General features: G+C 32.9%; 2 long non-coding RNA genes across 2 annotated transcripts; one reads left to right on the plus strand and one right to left on the minus strand.

Annotated features, from left to right (window-relative positions):
• Positions 1-694: 694 nt before the first annotated feature.
• Positions 695-4511, minus strand: LOC148766293 (uncharacterized). The gene is made up of 3 exons (XR_016035007.1): positions 4436-4511; positions 4174-4353; positions 695-726 (listed from the first exon to the last, which is right to left on the minus strand). It is a non-coding gene; the product is annotated as an uncharacterized LOC148766293 (long non-coding RNA).
• A 3052-nt stretch (positions 4512-7563) lies between these two features.
• LOC148766294 (uncharacterized) lies at positions 7564-8965 on the plus strand. The gene is made up of 2 exons (XR_016034862.1): positions 7564-7907; positions 8668-8965. It is a non-coding gene; the product is annotated as an uncharacterized LOC148766294 (long non-coding RNA).
• The last annotated feature ends 12195 nt before the right edge of the window (positions 8966-21160 follow it).

Raw genomic sequence — 21160 nt, forward strand, 5'->3', positions numbered from 1 at the left:
AAACACCAAAAAGAATTTAAGTTGACAAACTAAATTTGAAACATAAAATTGAAAACTGCAAATAGCAATCCGTAATAATAGATTTTTTTGCAAATTGTAAATTCTATTTTTTGACATTTGAAAATTTTGTTGTTGTGTTTTGCATTTGCATACTGTGTATTTTTTATTTTTTTTTTTGTTTTTGTTTGAATTTAGATGATGTTAATCATATTTTTCATTTTACTGTTTACTTAGGTGATGCATATTCGTCTTTGCACTTTGTTGTTTGCATTTGGTCGAGTGTAGTATGTTGTTTGCAGTTAAATAATACATATTATATTTTTTTAGTTGGTGTCTGCTATTTGCATTTGACGTTTGAATTTGATGAAGTTTGAGAGTTTGAATTTTTGCAGAAATATTTTTTTTCTTCACGAATTGACTTGTTTTTTAATTGAAATTGGGAGGAGAGAGAGAGATTTGAGGGAATTTGATTTGCTAGAGTTTTGGGGAATTTTATTTAGTAGATAAATTTGGGGGTTTAATATGAATTGATTAAGGGTATTTTTGCCACAATGGATACAATTAATTCATTAAAAATTGAAACTTTTGACTTGGATCTATTAACATAAAATTTAATATAGAGGAACCTATAGTAAATTGCCCCATTGAAATAACTAACTGGACCTTGAGAGATCCAAGATAACGTTAACCTATAGTACATTCTTGATAGACTCTGTCCAACTCCGCCTGAGTAATATAAAAAAGTGTATTAACACTAATTACTTGATATGAAGTATAAAATAAAATAATAATTCAAATAAAAATATACCAACTAATTTGCTCAACCCAAACATTTTCAAGTAAACAAAAACACAATAATTCATATATAAAGATCGACTAACTACATTAAACAACCAATCTATATCTATATCTATACTACCTATAAAAGTACCTATCTAATAGTGATTTCTTCCCTTTTTTGTAAGGACAAAAATAACCTTTTAGTAAATAAGATTTTAAGGGTAATTAAGTAAATAATTGTTAATAATTTCATATTCATTTGTGTTTAGAAAAATAATAGTTAATAATTCCATATTCATTTGTCTTTAGAAGAATAACGGACATACTCTCATTGCAAACTTCAAAATTCATGTACGTATTTATTATGGTTTTAAATGATACTTAATATGAAAAACTCAAACATTGTATTGATTGATATGTATATTAATTTGAAGAAACTTGTGCAACCCTAGAAAGGAAGAAAATAAAATGGTAGGTGGAAGTTGTTACGCGTATCCTAAAAATAATTCTCTACACTAAAACTACTTTGCAACTTTAATTTATCTCTTGTCTTCTTCGTCAACTCTGCTTTTAACATCCTATTTCGTTTGTAATTCATCAGTTTATAATGTTAGTAATGTTTGTGTTCGTGTGAAGCTTAATAAAATGAAAAAGAAAGGACATGAGATAGAAAAATTCTGAACAAATACTATTAGCCGAACTTTTATCCGCAAAATTTCCACGACACGCGGGTTGTTTCATATACAAGGTATCGTACTTGTTCATATGAATTGTTCATCTTTCCTATTGGGTAATTTTTTTTGTCAAATGAACTATGATATATATATAGTATTCATATGTACGCGAATGTTGTGATGTTGAACCAAGACATGCAAAGTGCGAAGCTCTGAAATGCTCAAATAAGGAGAAGGTACTGTTTAAATAACAATATCTAATTATTCTTGAAACTATCTGAAATAGTTAGAATTGATATAACATAACTAATTGGTTAATTGCGGTAATAGCGTATTTATGAATGAGTAAATAATTGTATGTAGTTTATCGAAAAGAGCTTGGTAACATATTAGTTTTGACTTATGATGTGCGCTTTTAATTATATATATTGTTTATATGATATATGATTTAGTTCGTAATCTTTTATTAATATATTTCTAATATATAGTTGAATTATTGCTATAATGAAAATGCTCAGAAGTCCCTCTAATATTGTCTAAGGAATTACTAATACTCAATTATGTTTATCTATTTATTTTTATTTATTGTTTTATATGTTCAATATATTTAATCAATGACAATGAAGATACGCAATGGCATACAATAGTTGGGAGATAGCATTATAATTATCAAATCCGAAATTTGAAAGTAAAATATTAAAAGTGTGACATATTGTATGCAAAATTAAAAGAATACTAAAACATGCACTAATTTAAAAAAGAAAAAAAGATTTATGAAAAAAATCAAAATATTTAATGAATTAACTTAACTCAATTATTGTTATGGAAAACATAAATCTCATTAATTACTAATTAATCTAAAGGTCTATTCACTTCTTATTCATGAATAGTACGTTTCTTATTGAAATTTACATTTAGTTACAATTAAATCTTCATTTACAATTGTGTACCAAAATATCCAAAGACCCACTACTGCATTACATGTCTTCCTATTTTGGTGCAAAATTCATATACACACAAACACACACACATCCATATTGGTGTGTGTAGATCAACTGTAAAAAATCACCCGGTGTAACCTTCACCGGGTGTAGCATAGAAATAACCCTTATTTATGGTCTCGATGTACAAGATCTTCGGTGATAATGTGCCAATTTTCTTCTAATTAGATTGGAGTTCCATAATATTTGAGAGATTAGATAGGGACAAAATGGCAAGATTGATGCAAGTGAACTCATAGATGATTTCCTTAGTCTTAGATTTACATTACCAGTTAAAAAAATAGTGGAATAAGATAATTCCATAGAGTTTCCTGAATTATCACTCTTTACCGGTGTTCAAAAAATCGGTCGAGACGGCTGATAAATGGGTCTTCGGAGCGGAGGCTGTTCAATACCTTCATAATTTGTTGTGTAAAGGTTTGAAAAAATCGGATTTTGGAGGTGAGGTGGTTTGAGGTGGTGTGAGGCGTGTTGAGGCAGTCAAACTTTGGAGGCGTGTCAAATTTTAGTGGCAATAATCGGTAAAAAACTGGTCAAGATTTTTTTATTTTTTGTTTTTTTAAATGAATCACGGAAGAAAAAAAATCAAATTGACCATTTAATGAAAATTGAGTTTATGTTTTGTTTTGTTTATATTATTTATTATCTTTAAAGGAGACAAGTATATATGCTTGTTCAAGCATAATTTGAATGCAAAACATTTGCGTTTTATTTGTATCTTGTAAGGACTTTTATTGGATTACGATATTAATAGTTAATATATATTAAATTTGAGAGATTATCTTGTAAGGCGTGTTTTATTAAATTTTTTTATGCGATCAAAATATATAAATGATGAGGATAGAATCATGTTTAAATATTTTTTTATATACATTTTGAGTATTTAAAATTAATATTCAAAAATATATTACATTAAATTGAAAAATCAATTTATTTTCGATTTATCACCGATTAATCATTGTTGCACCCATCGTGACGCGGTGCCTAACCGCCTCCGACCGAATTCCCGCCTTTTACAACCTTGCTCTTTCCATATTTTATTCTCTTTTACTCCACAGTACTTGCTTAATTATCTTAATATATTTTTCTTGACCATAGGTGATTTTTTGTTCCTTAAACTTACCTATATCCTACAAATTCTATTTTATTACCACATGCAACATCATAAAAACCTTTGATAATGATGACATAACACTTAAAGAATTGATGAAGAACCTCAAAATGAGAAGCATCCAATAATTAGATTTCAATATTAAACTAAAATAGATTTTATTGTATTAAAGAAACTATTAGTCTAATATACTTAGATACATATAAAAAAAATTAATTTGGTGAAATTATACCAGACATGATGCAAACACAAAAAATAAAGGAAAAAATAACATTGGTCAACCCACAAAAACACAATAATTCATACATAAAGATCGACCAACTACATTAAACAACCAACATATATAAATATACCAACTACATTGCTCAACCCAAAGATGTTCAAGTAAACAAAAACACAAGATTTCATATATAAAGATCGACCAGCTACATTAAACAACCAACATATGCTCAACAATTGCTCAATTCACGTAAAGATCCACCAACTACATTACACAATTCATCGATACCTAAGTACGAAATAAATCCATAATCCATCAACTACAATACAACCCAAACATGTTCAAAATAGCAAATAAAACATCGATACAACTAAAATATTAACTTACCGCAATGGCACGTAGTTCGGGCTTTCCTCTCTGATCTACTTGTCGCTCACCATCACCCCCACCAATCTCACTATCACTACCATCAACAGGTAAAGGCTCCGATTCCTTTAATGCATCGATACTCATGTAGCCTTTTCTGAATTTAGCTGCCACGGTAGGAACCTTGCCAAATTTCTGAACCTGTATAAATAATATAAAAGTAATTACACCCTTATAATAAATCTTAAAATATATACAATCACACATATACAAGATCACTTACATGTTTGTGAGACCAACCGGTGATACTAGTTCGACCTCAATGGTGTTCGGTTGCAATTGACTTTCGTGCTTCGCGAGAACACAGAGAGACGTTGTCGTCACCTAACCAGGGGCGGATTTAGGGGGTGGCCAAGTATGCCATGAACCACCCCAAATAACGAAAATAAATTTGCCTTAGTGGCAAAGATCTCCAAGTTGTTAGATGAGGTCATGAGTGTTCTACTCCATTATGGTACAAACAAGTATTGTTTAATTTTTTTGTCTAAATTTCTTTTGAGCCCCTCTCCCATAAACACATTATATTATATCTATATTACTATTTAGTCCACCCAAAATTCAAAATATACAAAAAAAGTCCTAACTTTTTTTTTTTTAGCCCCTCTCCCCAAAAACACATTATATTATATCTATATTATTATTTAGTCCACCCAAAATTCAAAATATACAAAAAAGTCCTTTTCTTGTTTTTTTTGACCCTCTCCCCAAAAACACATTATATTATATCTATATTATTATTAAGTCCACCCAAAATTCAAAATATACAAAAAAAGTCCCAAAATTTTTCTTCTCCTAAATTTATCCAAAAAAAAAAAAGTTTCAATTTTTTTTCCCTTCTCCTAATTTATCCAACAAAAAACGGTTCAATTTTTTTTTCCGGGGGCGCTGCCCCCGAACCCCCAAAAATTTAACCCCACTACACAGTAAATTCTTGAACTCGGCATACCTTGAATTTTCGTCCTGGATCCGCCACTGCACCTAACATTGTATAATAAAATCATATAATGAAAATAGTCTCATTTATGTCAATCTCTATTTTTCTTCTCTTACGACTGCAAGCATCACAAAAATTTACCAAATTTCTTTCACATAATTGCATAGCAGCGAAGGGCTAATAAGAGGGAAAAAAAGAACCTTTAAGATGAGTTCCAATGAAAACGTTGTGTTGGGCCACCAATGGGAAAATATATTGGGCCCATGCAGGGAAGGCCTAATCATTCGTTGTACTGGGCCCAATGAAAGGCTGAGCTAGGCCCATAAAAACGAAGATCAGATGAAAACGCTGTGTTGGGCCGGTAAACAGTTGTACTGGGCCCATGAGAAACTGAAAGTGGGCCCAATATACGCTGTGCTGGGCCCATAAAAAAGCAACACTAGGCCGAATAAAATGCCATACTAGGTTAGTATAAATGCCATGCTGGGCCGATGAAATCTCTGTGTTGGGCCGTTAAATTTTTTTACTAGGCCTATAAAAACGCTGTTGGGCCCATGTAAAGCTTGGATGGGCCCAATCGTATGCTTGGCCAGGCCCATTAAAAGAGATATTGAGCCCATTCGAACGCCATGCTGGGACCATGAAATCGCTTTATTGGGCCGTTAATTTTTTTTCTAGGCCCATGAAAAAAGCTCGCGTTGGCCTAATGTACGCTATGCCGGGCCCATACAAGTGATTGTGGGCCCAATAAAACGCCATGTTGGGCCCATTAAATCGCTGTACTGGACCGTAATTTTTTTTGACTCGGCCAATGAAAATCAATTGGGCCCATGAAAAGCTCCGGTGGGCCGAATCATATGCTGTGCTGGGCACATAAAAAAGCTATTGGGCCCAATAAAACGCCATGCTGGGCTCATTAAAACAGTGTTGGGCCTTTAAAAAGTTCTAACGGCCCAAAGAAAAATGCTGTTGGGACCATAATGAGCTTGGGTGGGCCCAGTGGCGGATCCAGGATTTTCGCCAAGGGGGTGCTAAATTGTAGAATAAAAAAATTAAATCTCACTTTATAAAAATAGTGGACCAAAAATTTACAATTTAAAAATTTTAGGTGAATTGTGTAAATATTTTAAAAGAAAAAGGGTGAAAAATGTAAAGATTTGAAAAAAAATCAACTAACTCAACCAACTGCTTTTCTTGTCAACTTATGTATAACGGTATTATTTGTTTAAAATCAAGGGTGTGCAACTGCACACCCTAGACCATAGCTAGGTCCGCCACTGGGTGGGCCCAATCGTATGCTGCGCCGGGCCCATAAAAAGCGATAGGGAGCTCCCTCGGTTTGCCCTTGAAGTTCATTTTTCCTATCAGAGCGATAGACACGTAAAATGGCATAATTTACTCTTACTGTTCCTAACACCGAATAAAATACGAGAAGCACAAAAATTACCTTCACGCGGTTCTTGGGCCGATACAATTTCGAGGCCACACACTGCCATCGCTTATTTCGTACCGCATGCCTTTTTTATTCCGGTAGCCTTTAACGGAAGTTAGAACGACAGTGCATTGGAAATAGCTTAGTCGCTCTCTCTCTCCTGTCGAACAAAAAGGGTGGTGAATTGACCATTATCTAGAACATAAACCCCAGAATGTAGCTTTCATGCTAACTTTTCACAATTTGGTTTTTATATAAACTTCTACAATTACATAGCAACTACAGGAATAAAAACAGTTAGACCCGTACAATATGAAGATTAGTGACTACATGTTTGTCTTCATGATTAAAGAAATATAAATTACTTTAGCATTTTATTTAAAAACATATGTCCATAGAAGATTATTACTTAATCCCATTTGTCTATTAGCAATAGAAGAGATTATAATATGAATTTTAAATCTCATTGGCTTTAACAAGCTCATCTCCATAGGGGCAATTATTTTTCTAGGCCATTTGGCCCAATTTATTTTACAAATGGGACATTTATTGAGGCAATTTCAATTCTACCAAAAGGCGTGAGTTTGACTTGTGCTTTTTAAGAAGCCGACACTTGTCATTTTGTTATTGGCTTAGTTTGCTTTTTTTTTTTTCAAAGGCTTCAGTCACGTGTCCTGAACTATCTTTTTCCTTTTTATTTTTTTGATTTTCTTTTTTAATTTCAGATTTCATTTTCCTTATTTAATTGTTGTCTTTAATAACTAAAAATAAATAAATAAATTGCTTAGTTAAAAAAAACTTTTCCTAACATTTTTTATTTTGTTTAATTATTTTGTTTTCAATGGCTAAACTAATAAAGGGATTATTAGGGAAACCCCCCTCATATCCAAGTTGTCTTTGGATAAATCCTTATTTTTTTCTCCTATTTAACATAAGTCCAAATTTAATATTGAAATTTAATAATACAATTATACCCTTTACTTTGCCAAAACCTATATCACGGAATATCTTCGCCCATCTCCTTTATTTTTTTCTTTTCTCTTTGACGTTTCAATTTTTCTCTATCTCCAGCCCCTCGCCTCCATTGCCAAAGCGAGTGACCTCGAAAAACCCCACTGCAATCGCCGCCGCGATGGACGACTCAGATCCAAACGATAAATTGCCTCCTTGGACGACTCAGACCAACGTTATAGTGCAGTTGTGGAAATAGAGAGAAACAAGGTCAATTTTTTCAGACAGTATAAAGATACATCAATTGTTCGATTTGGCTAAGAAATCGAACAGGGGTTTGCTTCTTTTCATCAACGAAGCAGATGCATTCTTGTGTGAGTAAGTAAAAAATATTTTAATTAATCATACACATAATAAATATTAATAACTAATTTAAATAAGAATGGATGAATGGAATACAATACACATACATAATACAATAATTTTGAGTGATGAATAGACGATCGAAATAGAACAAGGATAAAATTGACCTTGTTTCCTTCGATTCTTACTTAATGTGGATGCTTCCCTAATGACGTCGTGGTATATTTTACCATGTAGAAAAATATTACCATCAATACCCATCCTTTTGAGCAAATTGAGTTATGATTGAATGTCTTACATAGTATATAATTTATTATTGATTTTTTTATTTCTCTGTTCTTCAATCATAAAAATGGGGATATCTTGTGTACAAGAGATGCATTACTTGGATTTTTGAAGACAATTAAATATCTCCATTAATTGGCAGTTTGATGATTTTTTTTTTGATAAAATTGCTGAAGGGGAGAAAAAACTGTCGAATTTTCAGCGAACCAGGAACCAAAAGTGAATTAAAAGAGTGGGTTAACCTTTTTTGTAATTATTTTTTATTTGTGATTAGTAGTGGATTATACTAGTTTGTTGTGGAATATGAACATTTTTAGTATTTTTCGATACGTTTGTAGCGGATTATATTAATATTAAAGTGGATTACGTTAATTTTATAGTGATTTTTTATAATTTATTAGTGATTTTGAATAAGTATATAGTGGTTTTCAATATCTACGAGTGTGTAGAAGATTTTATTTTTTCGATGTTTTGTTTTCTATAATTTCAGGGAGGCGTCGGTGGCCATGGAAGATGGAAGACGATATAGGGTCGAGAATAGTGGATTTCATTTTTTGTGTGTTTTTGATAATTTAATAGTGATTTTGAATGAGTATATAGTGGTTTTCAATATATACTAGTGTGTAGAGAGTTTTATTTTTTCGATGTTCTGTTTTCTGTAATTTCAGGGAGGCGTCGGTGGCCATGGGAGATGGAAGACGATACAGGGTCGGGAATAGTGAAGTACGTTTTTTGTGTGTTTTTAGTGGATTACGTTAATTTGTAGTGCATTACGTATTTTTCGGTAAGTTTGTAGTGGATTACATTAATATTAATGTAGATTATGTTAGTTTTATATTACTATTTACTTCAATTTCATAGTGGTTTTTGATAAATTTGTAGTGGTTTTGGATGAGTTAATTCGTAGTGCAGTACGTAGATTTCGGTAAGTTTGTAGTATATTATATTAATATTGATGTAGATTACGTTAGTTTTATATTAATATTTACTTCAATTTCATAGTGGTTTTCGATAAATTTATAGTGGTTTTTGATGAGTATGAAGTGGATTTCAAAATTTCAAAAAGTGAAAGAAGATAAAAAAAAATTAAAAATAACCAATTTTTGTTTAATTCGAAGTAAAGAAAGTCTTTTAATAAAAATTAAAAAGAAAAAAGAAAAAGAAGAAGAAAAACTAGAATGACGTGAGATGGAGATGAGATGGAGAGAAATTTGGGGGATTTGAATATTTAAGATTGATTTTCCCTAATGATATACGGTAACTTTTAGTAATCTTAAATAGGGGCATTTTAGATAATTGAAATCAATTGGATTTATCACAAATATCAGTACAAAAATATGGATTTATCATGAATTCAAAATTCAATGAGGGGGGTTTGGATGTCTAATTATTTAAGAAGCATTTCTGTTTTGCAAATTGCAACATACTTTTGTTTATTTAATTTGTGTTGATTTGAAAAGTAAATATAATAAAAAATTTAATTAAGTATTTTTTATAATAAATTTATTACTGAACACATAAATAAACACAATAATTAAAATATCTATGTTTCAATAATATCCTTTTCATATGAGAAGGAACCAATTGGTAGAGGGTGCACGGCCAAAAATATTATTGAAACATAGATATTCTTTTTATTTTGTTGATTATGATTTTCTTTGATCAAATTAAAATATTCTATAATTTTTTTTTTAATTTCTAATTAAAAAAGATTGGCTACCATAAATTAATTAAATCTTTTACTAGTTTTAGTTGTTGGAAGAAAAAAATAAGCAAAGTAAAACTTGTAAAGAAAAATAGTTTTTTTAATTAAGTACAGTTTTAACTATTTTTAACTGCTAAAAAAACAACAAATTAAATAAAGAAAATAAAATCTACAATTATCAGCAAGAAAATAAAAAAAAAAAATGTCTATACACGTGAGTCAAACATTTGGAAAAAGAACAAAGCAAAGCCAATAAAAAGCTGCTAAGTGGCGGCTTCTTAAGAAGCGCAACATCAAATGACGCGTATTTGTAGAATTGAAATTGCCTAATAATTTTTCCTATTTGTGAAAACATTTGGGCCAAATGGCCTAGAAAAAAAATTGGCCCAAAATTTGATATACAAAAAAAATAAAAAAAATTAATGGCAATCTTAATATCATACAATTTTGAAATAGGAGTGCAATCAAAAGTTCCGCAAACATTGTCAGTATAATAATTCATTAGAATTTAAAAAAGGGTCTTAAGGTATAAGTCCCTCGTGACAAACATTATTAGAACTAAATGACAAGCCTAATTAAAATTTGCTTCACATCCTTTATAAAAATTCATTCCTAAAATGCCCATTTACTCAAAAATTCGAAATTACATCAGATTGTAAATATTCTATGATGTACTATGATATTATTTAACATTTTTAATTTGCATCTAACATTTTTATTATTTTATTTTTTGCGTGGAATACGTTTTTTTTTTGTTTTTTTTTATTACTATAAGAATTAATTTTTTTTCCTTTTTCTTTCTACATAATATTGAAAATTATGATTTTTTTTTTAAAAAAAAATCCGATCGTAGACATCTGCAGACACCTGTAGTTTCGTTTAGTTTCGTTTTTGTCAAATAACACAACAGATTTTTAAAGATACTATGGTATGCTATGGCACAGCAGATTTTTAAAGATACTATGGTATGCTATGGGACGCTATGGTATACTGTGGTGTACTATCCGAACTTTATCATTCACCAACTCCCAACCGCCGCCAAATTCTAACTTTCAACATCTTCCAGCCACCGTTAAATCATACCAGCCGACAAATTTCAGCCGCCACCAAACTCTACTTGCAAAAATCTAGTCGTCCACCAACCCTAGTCGACGGCCAAATTAAACCCTGGCTATCGACCAAATTAAACCCTAGCCACCATAGCCGTCGACCAAATTAAACCCTAGCCGTCGACCAAATTAAAACCTAGCCACCATCCACCGTAGATCTGGCCAAATTAAACCTTAGTCATCAACCAAATTAAACCCTAATCGCTATAGCCGTCGACCAAATTAAAACCTAGCCACTATCCACCGTAGATCTGACCAAATTAAACCCTAGCCATCGATCAAATTAAAACCCTAGCCACCATAGCCGACCAAATAAAACTTAGCCGTCATATCCGCCATCATCGGTCGTAGATCTGACTTCTACCACCATAGTCGTGGTCGTCTCTTGCCTCCATAACCATATCCCTTTATTAACTCCGACTTCACCGCCATAATTGTGCCATAGCCATCGCCCCTTAACAATGGTGAAAAGTGATGGAGAAGGAGATCGACAGAACGCGAGAGAGAGAAAAGAGAAGAAGAAAAATTAAAAAGAGCGAGAGAGGCGGAAGAGAGAGAGAGAAGAAGGAAAATTAAAAGAACGAGAGAGGCGGAAGGCGAAAGCGAGAGAAGAGAGAAGAAAAATAAAATATATATATAAATCTGGAACGCGAAAGCGAGAGAAGAGAGAATAAAAATTAAAAAAAATATAAATCTGAGATAAACGTGTAGACTTTATGAATTTAGGTTGAGGGCAAATTTGGAATTAAAAAAAAAAGTATAGGATGTGGGTCATATTTATTTTTGGTAAAAGGATTTAGTTCAGAAAAAAATATTAGGGTTGTATTCCATATCTAATTATGTTTCCAACTAGGGACCTCTAGCATCATTAACCCTTTAAAAAAAGTATTTTTAGGACATAATAGTTAATCCATAATAAAAAATGACGGTCCTAAGTTGACCAACAGCGAACAGCTACCAAAAGAAAAATTGTCTGGAAGTCCGAGGACCTTTAGTATTGTACCCTACCCCGAACCAGCAGCTTTCGCGCTAAGCAAGACTGCCTTTGTCTCTTTCTTTTTTGGGCTAAATACAGTTTACAACCTTAAAGTATAGGGGTGGTAACACTTACCCCCTTAAAGTTACAAATGTAACACTTACCCCCCTCATTAATGAATTTAAAGGTAAAACTTTGACTTTGAATATGTGGCATTTTTTCTTCCCAAATTATCCTTCTAGCCATTATATAAATAATGAATATGTAATAATAAAAAATTCGGCAACTTTGCAAAAACTTAATTTTATTATTTCAATATTGTAAATTGACGAATGAAAAAAATTGAATTTTAGTTTCATTTTTGTTTTACCTTGTGTTCATTTGTAGCTAATAAAAAGTTAAACAATTATTCGAATTTTAATAATAATTTTATAGTTTATATAGTTATATTAATGCGTATATGACTCTAATATAATCATCCGACTTTTTACTTTAAGAATTACAAAATGTATTCAAAAGTTAATAAGAAATCATAATTTAAACGTCTAAATATTTAAATATTTTTTTATTGAAATTTATATTTAAGTAACTGAAATAAATTTTCAAATCAATAATTATTATAAAAAAATTGGACGTTTAAGTCTTGAAATTATTTTTTTCTTGCAAATGTTTAACGTATTTTAAATATTTTTTAAAAAATATTAAGATTTTTATTTATATTAGGGTCTATAGTAATTAAAATGTGGGGTTAAACATAAATCAAAATATTTTTTTAATAATTATTACATTTTATAAAATTTAGTTTTTGAAATATTATTGAAAATATATTATTATATGCATTAATATAATGGCTAGAAGGATAATTTGGGAAGAAAAAATGCCACATCATTCAAAGTCAAAGTTTTATCATTAAATTTATTAATGAGGGGGGCAAGTGTTACATTTGTAACTTTAAGGGGGTAAGTGTTACCAGCCCTATACTTTAAGGGTGCAAACTGTATTTAACCCTTCTTTTTTTGGGTAATGGCAAATAGGCCCATGACAATGGCACTTAATTAAAAGAAGGACATCCAACTTTTTTGTCTTTCAAATAAATCCAATCCATTCAAACTTATTTGCAACTAAGGAAAATCCTTTTATATGTACCAAAATTACCCCCAATTCATTGAAACCCAATTCAACTCCAATTTCATAATTTACACCCCAATTTCGCCCAATTTCATCAATTAACCAATTTTAACCCTAATTTAAATTTTGAACCAAATTTTGACCCCAATTTTAACCCTAATTCTTATCAATTTCACCCATTATGCTCTAACTTCTTTAATATTACACATTGACCCCGGATTTAACCAAATATATCACATTAAACCCCAAAACTTTTTTTTTCAGAAAATAATTTTTTTTCTGAAGTATTTTTTTTCTAGCCAGATTCCGGCGTTGATTGTTTTTTTTTTTTTATAATTTTTTTTTTTCTTAATTTTTTTTAATTAATATTACTGTCTTGGCTGCTAAATTACTGTCTCCGGCAGTTATTTAACTGTCGGAGACAGTAATATAACCGTTAATTGAGTTTTTTTTTTTCCTTCAAAAATATTTTAATTAATATTACTGTATTCGATGTTAAATTACTGTCTCCAGCAGTTATTTAACTGTTGGAGACAGTGATTTAACTGTTAATTGACTTTTTTATTCTTAAAAAAATATTTTTAATTAATATTACTGTATTCGTTGCTAAATTACTGTCTCCAGCAGTTATTTAACTGTCGGAGACAGTTATTTAACTCTTAATTGATTTTTTATTTTTTTTCCTTAAAAAAAATATTTTAATTAATATTACTGCCTTGGATGCTAAATTACTGTCTCCAACTGTAATTTAACTGTCTTAGACGATAATATTAATAATATTATTGTTCGGAAAAATAATATTCATAATATTACAGTCCCAAACAGTAATATTACTGTCTGAGACAGTAATTTAGTAGCCAAAACAATAATATCAATTAAAATATTTTTTTTTTCTAAGAAAAAAAATTCAAAAAAAAAAAAGCCAACGCCGGAGACCGGCTGCCAACTGTGGTTGACCGGCCGAAAAAAAATTTCAGGAAAAAAAAAATTTCAAAAAAAAAAAAACAAAAAAAGTCAACGCCGGAATCTGGCCAGAAAAAAAATATTTCAGAAAAAAATTTATTTTCTGAAAAAAGAAAAAGTTTTGGGGGTTAATGTGATATATTTGTTTGAATCTGGGGTCAATGTGTAATATTAAGGAAGTTAGAGCATATTGGGTGGAATTGATAAGAATTATATTATTGAGGGTATTTTAGACTAAAGACATGGAATGGGTTTAATTGAGAGACTGTTTTTTTTGTGGACCAAAATGCATTTAAGTCCCATGTGATGGGCCTTTTTGCCATTCGCCCTTCTTTTTTTCATCCCGCCTCCTTCTTTGCTTTGTTCCAATAAAGTCTAAGGCAAAGTGGTTCGTATGCCTACTTTACCTACTTGACGAAAGGTACGGACTTTCTTTCGTTTCCGTGTTTATGGATGTGTTTATGGATTGGGATCCTTTCTGCCAACGAAATAAACGCGGAGTCCGTTCCAAATGCTTCTTCGATTCGTAAGTTCTCGCGGAGTAAGTATATTATTATATCGTAAATCACTATACGTAGATAATTGTAAATATTATATTAAATAAAAAAACAGTGAAAAAGAATATGGTGGCGGATCGGTTAGCAAGTTGGGCTCACGTTCACAAGTCTACTCATGAATATTTCACTGTCGAAGACTTACCTCACCAGACTAGGGCAGAGCTTTATTTAATGATAGGTTGGGTTTATTTAGTTTTAGACCATGATATTGTTGCATTTTTAGCCCGCTTTATGGACATCTTTGTAATAGTTTGTAACAGGTATAGGGTGTTTGTTATTCCCTTTTTATTCCTTTTGATTAGGTGTACTTTTTTCCTTGTGTGCGCCTACAAGGGTTTTAACGAGGTCCGCTTGTATTTTCAAAAATAATTAATGGAATAAAAACTTTTTGACCAAAACATAAATGAATATACTAATTTCGACTTGCCCGTGATTTGTTGAGCCACTAATAGAAACAGTTTGTCGGCGCCCAGCGGACATAATAACCGGAAAACTATTCTGCTTGTTGTTTTAAAGAGAGAAACTTAGAGAGAGAAAAGACTTCCTATAAGAAAGATAAAAAAAATGGTGGGAGATGAGAAGGTGCTCGCTTAAAATAACACGAACAAACAAAAAATTATTCATCTCCTCGTGTGATTTTACGCGAACACATGATATGTGGTCGCGCAAAATCACACAACCACAAGAAAAAAAATTAGAAAAATCAAGAACTTGTGTGATATTACGCGAGCACATGACATTTGCTCGCGTAATATCACATGAGTACTTGAAGATTCGAGAAAAAGCGAAAACATTACCTCCGAATCTATATTCGTTGGATCCATTTCATAAATTGTTGAATATCTAATTTTTTTTGAATTGAATGTTCAAATCCGGTTTTTAAATGATTATAGGATTTGATAAAAAAAAATGTAAAATGGTAAAAACTTAAAGTAAAAAGGTAAAAAATTATGGTAAACAAGTGCATGTACGCCAAAATGGCCCCTATGTATATAACCACCCTATAAAGAAACAATATGAATACAGTTGATATGGTCACATATAGTCATATTCAACTATAGTCATATTCGGCGTAGTAAACCTATCGGGAAAAAAATTTCAATTTTTTATTTAAAAAAAATATATTTTTATTAAAAAAATATTTAAAAATAATAATAATAAAAAATGCTAAATACAGTTCAAAAATAATATAAAATGAAAAAATCAATTTTTTTTTTGATTTGGTATCAGATTTTTCGGAAGGGAGATATTGGTGCAAAAATTTAGGAATCAGGTGATGTGTTGTTAGGAAAGAGAGAAAAATGGAATAATTGGGTCATATCGTGCTAATTGATATAATGATACTATTGGAATAAAATTTCTAGAGGGTTACCACAAAGGAACTTTTTTTGGTGGACACATCACCATTTCTAAGCTATATGAGGGGCTTATTGCTAATGACCCCATGCTAGAATACATTATTTGGTTAGTTAACCAATATATCATCATATTCTATACAAATCCTACATCTTCTTATGACTACACAAATTCCTTCTCTCATGTTCTTCACAACTCTCTCTCTCTCATGTTCGCTCTATCTGCCCGTCGTGCAATCTCAGGTCGGCGGCAAGGGCTTGCAGGAGTGTGATGAATTCTTCGGGGCTAAAACCACCTGAACTTCTTCCGCGAAAGGTGTTTTTCCATGAGCGATCTTCTTCCACTTCAAAGCAACAATGTTTCTCAGTAAGACGTTCCTCTATTCCGACAACGACGAGGTGGTACAACGCGATTGGTGGCGTTTTTTTATTGTTTTTCGCGCAATAGTATTAGTATTTTCGCGAGTGAGATGGGTTAGGGTTTAGTATTGGTCGCTATCTAGGTTTTGCTGGCGTCGATGGTTTTGACACGGCAAGGCTAAGGTTTGGTATTGGTTGCAGCCCTTTTCTTATGATTTAGTCGCGCGGTACAAGATATAATTATTATTTTGTAGTTGATTTCGATAATTAGTAGATGGTTTCGGTGATTTTGAAGTTGATTTCGCTAATTTTGTAATAAACTTCGATAATTTTGTAGTTGGTTTTCGATGATTTTGTAGTTGTTTTTGATAAATTTGTAGTTGTTTTCGATAAATTGTAGTAGATTGCTATAAATTGTAGCTTGTAGTTGGTTGCTAAATTTTTGTAGTGGGATTGATGTGTTTTTATAGTTTTTTTTGTTATAAATTGTAGTCGTGTTATTATGTAGTTCATTACTATAATTTGTAGTTATTTAGGATATGGTAAATCTGTTTGAAAAAAAAAAAAAAAAAGTCATATTTTATTATAAAAATGAATTTTTAGTTTCCGTTAAAGCATAGTTTAAGTCATGTTACAACATGTTTCGTCAAGAGATGCGTTGTTTCCACCGCTTTATTATATCATTGCACCACCGACTTTAATTTATAAATTAAAAGAAAACTTATTTTACCACTTTAGTTACTATTTTACCCTTATTCTAAAAATAATGTCAAAACATGTACAATTGAAACTCTCGATTCACCACCAACATAAAATTCGCCATCTTTTGTATATTGTTTTACTTCCCGTATTTCCCAATTTTACACCTCGAGGCAGAGAGTTTATGTACAATAAGGCTTCTCATACTTCCAATTTTGAACCGAATCGAAGATTTGGAACGAAAATATCATAAAGTAAGCAAGAAAATTTACTTTTGTTTCCTGTTCCTTCGATTTCTTCGGTCTGCCACTTATGGTTATTTTCTGTTGAAGCAGTTTTAATTGTGCGTGGGCGGTGGAGAGGAGGAAGATGGAGAATAGGAGTGTAGGGAGGGAAAGGAGGATGAGTGCAATTTGGTTGTGGCACTGAGTGAGAATAGATGTATGGGGTTTAATAAGATGAGGATGTTGACTTTGTTGGAATGAAATGAGGCTTTTATTACTCCAAAATTTTTAACTCAATCAAAGATTTGGAACGGAAATCTCATAAAGTAAGAAGGGAAATTAAATTGGGTTTCCTCTTCTTTCCGATTTTTTCAGTTCCCAATGTAGTTATTTTCGATGGATAATTTGTAACGGAATTAACCGTTTTTTAATTTTCTTTTATTGTGTTCCATACGAAGCCGTTTTGATTCATTAAAACGCGTCCGCGTTTTTAATTTTATTACGTTTTATTTAAATAAGAGGGGAGGACAGACGACGTCGTTTTGAGGAAGCAACATGGGCATCATCACATGCACACTGCATGTTCTGAGCTGAGGAGAGAGAGCCGTTGCTTTATTTCTATAAATGGGCAGACACACACAAGGAGTTGGCAAGCATTATCGGTACTCTAGTCTAGCTTAGTTAATGTAGATATAAGGTAGAGTTTTGGTCTTCTTTGTCCCCAAGTTTGTTCTTTCTTCTTCAAAAACTGTAAACCCTATTTTGCATTTTTGAATGAAATTAATCTTTCAGCCGATAATTCGATATTAAATCCGAGTGTTTAATTGTTACTGAGGAGATTCGTTACATTTGGTATCTAGAGCAGTCTTTCCTGGATATGCCTCTCATTCATGATGACGAGGAGCCATGTTAGAACTGGATCAAGTGACAACAGGAGGACAGAAGCAGAGGTGTTTGTGGATGAGCAGATGACTTTCAACATCAAGATGCAAACAGATCTGGCGGGGTTGAGGGAAGAGATGGAGAGAAACATGCTTGAAACCAGCCAGAGGATGGAAGATATACAGAGACTGATGAGTGAAGTGCTCAGATCTATGAATGGGAGCAAAGGGAAGGAACCAATGGCCCATGGTAATACCTCAGAGAATCCAGTGAGGAATCTAGAGAATGCTCCACCAGGATTTCACCAAACGCAACAAGAAGGAGGTAACATTAACATTCCTTTGAGGAATAGTGATTTGAGGAATGTTAAGGTGGACTTTCCAAAATTTGATGGTCAGTTCCCTAGAACGTGGTTAAGGAGATGCCACATGTATTTTAGGATAAACCATATGAGTTAGGAGGAAAAGGTACATCTAGCATCAATGAACTTAGAAGGGAAAGTGGAGGATTGGTTCTCTGACTATATAGAAAGGATGGAGTATTTAGGGTGGGAAGCCTTGTCAAATATAGTTTTGTAGAGATTCATGGAAGAGGAAGGGGTCAGTTTAGTGGCAGAGTTTAACAAGCTACATCAAGAGGCTACTGTAGAAGAGTACATGTTGAAGTTTGAGCAACTCAAGGCTTTTATGGTAAGGAAACATATGACCTTGCCAGAAAGCTATTATGTGGAGTGTTTTGTAGAAGGATTAAAAGGGGAGCTGAGGAATATGGTCAAGATGATGAGACCACAGACCCTTGCCCATGCCATCATTCAAGCTAAACTGCAAGAGAACATAGTGGATCAGCTGAAAGTGGAAATTAGAAGCTCAGTGAGGATTGCAACAAACAGTCAGAGGGTTCGAAGACTGCCTCAGCCTGAACAACCCTTGAGGATTCAATACCCAGAGAAAGGAGCAATGCTGCCAAAAAGGTTAAATAAGCATGAACTGGAGGAAAGAAGGAGGAGAGGACTTTGCTACAACTGTGATGAAAAATTTACACCTGGACACAAGTGTAAAAAATTCTTCTACATTGAGTATGAAGCATATCCAGATGAAGAGATACAAGGAGAGGATGAGGTGCTGGAAGAAGTAGTGGAGGAGATCATGCGAATATCCTTTCAAGCCATAACTGGTCAATCAACTCACACCACAATTAAAGTAGTTGGCAAGTGCAAAGGAAAGTTGATCACCATTTTGTTAGACACATGAGCATCTCATAGCTTCTTGGACCCCAAATCTGCCATCTAGATGAACTGTGAAAGGGTATATACTAAAAAGATGAAAGTGAAGGTTGCTGGCAAGCAACAAGTGGAATGTAATTCTATCTGCCCCAATCTACAGTGGGAAATGGGGAGTTACAACTTTTGCCTAGGGGTCACTCTACTGGAATTAGGGGGATGTGATCTAGTTTTAGGGGTAGATTTCATGAAGAAGTTTGGGCCAATATCATTTGATCACAATGAGAATTGTATCACTCTGAGACAAGGGGGGAAGGAGATTAAACTGCAAGGAATGGCTGTTACATCACAATTCAATATGATCAATGGAGAGGAATTAGATGAGATGCTACAGAATCAAGAGGTGAACATGGGGTGTTTTTTCATCTTAGAGGGGGAAGAGAGCCCCTCACACAAGGATGGAACTCCCTCTGAGATAGCCAAGATACTGAGACAGTATGAGAGCATATTTAAGACCCCCACTGCACTGCCACCTTGGAGAAAGACTGAACACACTATACCCCTCAAAGATGGAATCAGTCCATTCAAGTCACAACCTTACAGATATCCCTATATGCAAAGGAAAGAGATAGAAGAAATGATTAAGAAAATGTTGAAGACTGGGATCATACAAGCTAGCAACAGTCCCTTTGCATCACCAGTCTTGCTTGTTAAGAAGAAGGATGGGACATGGAGATTCTGTGTGGATTACAGGAAGCTAAATGTTATGACCATCAAGGATGGTTATCCTATACCACTGATTGATGATCTACTGGATGAGCTGTGAGGAGCTAAAGTGTTTTCAAAAGTAGATCTAAGAGCTGGATATCATCAGATCAGAATGAAGGAAACTGACATTGAAAAGACAGCTTTTTTCACCTCTTATGGACATTATGAGCTTAGGGTAATGCCCTGTGGGCTTACCAATGCTCCTGCCACATTCCATTCACTCATGAATGATGTGTTCAGAGAACACTTAAGAGAGTTTGTGTTGGTTTTCTTTGATGATATACTAGTATACAACAAATCTGTGGAGTTACATCTAGAACATTTGGAGGTGGTTTGTAAATTACTGAAACAACACCACTTATATGCAAAGCTATCTAAATGTAGCTTTGGGTAAAGACAGGTGGAGTATTTGGGGCATGTGATCAATGAGGAGGGGGTAGGGGTTGACCCCTCTAAAATACAAAGTGTGAAGAACTGGCCAGTTCCTCAGTCAGTCAAGGCACTGAGAGGATTCTTGGGATTGACTTTTTACTACATGAAGTTTGTGAGAGGGTATGGGGAGATAGCAAAACCACTCACTCAACTGCTCAAACATGGGCAGTTTAAGTGGAACGAAGAGGCTCAGAGGTCTTTTGACAGACTAAAGGAAGTGATGACTTCCACTCCAGTGTTGCAACTGCCAAACTTTAAGGAAAAGTTTGTAGTGGAGACAGATGCTTCCTATACAGGCATTGGAGCTGTCTTGATGCAAAATGGGCATCCACTGGCTTATTTAAGCAAAGCTCTAGGTCCCAAGAGCCTAAGATTATCCATTTATGAGAAGGAGTTCTTAGCCATACTCCTAGCTGTCCGGAAATGGAAGTCATACCTGATCTGTGGCACTTTTGTAATAAAAACTGATCAGAAGAGTCTTAAGTACTTGCTAGAGCAAAAGCTTTCCACTCCCTTACAACATAAATACCTGGCTAAACTATTAGGCTTCAACTATTCTATTGAGTACAAGAAGGAAAAAGAGAATGGGGTGGCAGATGCCTTGTT

Source organism: Erythranthe guttata, chromosome 12 (genome assembly GCF_056151865.1).
Source record: "Erythranthe guttata isolate IM_541 chromosome 12, IM_541, whole genome shotgun sequence".
NCBI classification, from domain to species: Eukaryota; Viridiplantae; Streptophyta; class Magnoliopsida; order Lamiales; family Phrymaceae; genus Erythranthe; species Erythranthe guttata.